Here is a 2086-nt window from a genome sequence, read left to right as displayed (position 1 = left end):
TAATTTGGACATTTTATTTCTGTTATTATTTTCTTTTTATTTGTTTTTATTTTTGTTATTATTTTTATTTATTTGTTCGAATTCTATTGGTTCAGATTTACTAGTGCATGACACGCACTAGACAGGAAGGTTTAGCAGAATTCGATCTTGAGATTGAAAGGACCCTTCGCTTGTTGCAAAGGGCCAACAAAGAAAAATCAAGAGAAGAGGTTGTTATTTGCGAACCAGCCATAGAGATAGAAGGAGAGATGGCAGAAGGAAATCACACCCTCTTGGACTATGCTTGTCCAAATATTGATGGGACAACATCCAACATTTGCAAGCCTACCATCCATGCCAATAATTTTGAAATAAAGCTTGCAATAATTCAAATGATCCAAACAAGCATTCAGTTTAGTGGGTTACCAAGTGATGACCCTAATGCACACATTGTTAATTTCCTTGAAATATGTGATACATTTAAACACAATGGAGTTAGTGATGATGCGATTAGGCTAAGATTATTTCCTTTTTCATTGTGTGATAGAGCTAAAGATTGGCTCAACTCACTCCTTGTAGGAAGCATCACCACTTGGAATGATTTAACCCAGAATTTTTTGGCTAAATATTTCCCACTGTCCAAAACAGCAAAATTAATTAATGATATTACTACTTTTGCTCAATTTGAGAGGGAGTCCCTGTATAAAGCATGGGAAAGATTTAAAGAGATGCTTGGGAGGTGTCCTCACCATGGGATACCAATTTGGCGACAAATACAAACCTTTTATAATGGCATTAGCCCCTCTAATCGGTCCATTATTGATGCAGCCGCAGGTGGTACAATCATGAGAAAAACTCCAGAGGAAGCATATAACTTAGTGGAGGAGATGGTATCAAACAGTTGCCAGTGGAGCAATGATCGAACCAATCAGAGGGGAGTACACCACATTGATTCCTTTGCATCCTTATCTGTACAAATAGCCAATTTAAATAAAAGACTGGATAATTTTAGTATCGCAGCCATGAATACACCATCTAGCATCTCATGCGATTTATGTGGTCAAATAGGACATATTAATTCTGATTTTCAATTAAACAGTCATTTTATTTCCCATGAGAATGCTAATTTTATCTCTCATGCTGGCAAGTCAAACTACAACCCATATTCAAATACATACAACCCAGGGTGGAGGAGTCATCCAAACTTTTCATGGAGCAACAATCAGCAAAAGGCACCCATGGGATTCTAACCATAGCTGCCCCCACAAGAAAAAAAAAAAGTAATTTGGATGTGATGATTTCTAAGTTCATCAATGCTATTGAAGCAAGATTCCAAAGCCATGAAGCATCGATTAAGAACTTAGAAGTTCAAATGGGGTAGGTGGTGAGCATGTTATCAGAGAGAAAAGAAGGAAGGCTGCCTAGCAACACAGAAAATAATCCCAAAAAGCATGTGAACGCCATAGCCGTAAGAAGCGGGAAGGTAGTTGGCAAAATCCAAAAAGAAGACAAGAAAGCTGATGTGGCCAATCTGCAAAAGGAAGATGAGGGAAGTACACCTAAACTGAATTTACATGAAATTAAACTCCCTATCCCCTACCCTGGAAGAATTTTGAAATCTAACTTAGATAGACAATTTGAGAAATTTTTAGAAGTTTTCAAAATATACACATTAATCTCCCCCTTCTTGATGTATTGTCACAGATGCCGAAATATGCCAAATTTTTGATGGAGGTGATGTCAAATAAAAGGAAATGGCAAGAATGTGAGATGGTAAATTTGAACAAAGAATGCTCAGCCATCCTCCAAAATAAATTGCCCCCAAAGCTTCAGGATCCAGGGAGTTTTTCTATACCTTGCACCATAGGGAGAACTGAATTTGAAAAAGCTTTATGTGATCTTGGTGCTAGTATAAATTTAATGCCCTACTCTATTTTTAAAAGGTTGGGATTGCATGAATTAACATCTACCACTATTACCCTATAGTTGGCCGATCGAAGCATTAAATACCTTAGGGGAATAGTGGAAGATGTCTTAGTTAAAGTAGGGAATTTCATCATCCCTGTTGATTTCATTGTGTTGGATATGGAGGAGGATAGATCGATGC

The 2086-nt window shown here is 37.3% G+C and overlaps 1 non-coding gene across 1 annotated transcript; it reads right to left on the bottom strand.

Annotated features, from left to right (window-relative positions):
• Positions 1 to 629: 629 nt before the first annotated feature.
• LOC148866202 (small nucleolar RNA R71) lies at positions 630 to 736 on the bottom strand. Its single transcript, XR_016112147.1, has one exon. It is a non-coding gene; the product is annotated as a small nucleolar RNA R71 (small nucleolar RNA).
• Between the last annotated feature and the right edge of the window lie 1350 nt (positions 737 to 2086).

Source organism: Nelumbo lutea, chromosome 3, assembly GCF_056320005.1.
Source record: "Nelumbo lutea isolate HS-2025 chromosome 3, American lotus-T2T, whole genome shotgun sequence".
Lineage (NCBI taxonomy): Eukaryota > Viridiplantae > Streptophyta > Magnoliopsida > Proteales > Nelumbonaceae > Nelumbo > Nelumbo lutea.
Note: the sequence above shows the minus strand (reverse complement) of the source record. Positions and strands in the feature narration are given on the sequence as shown.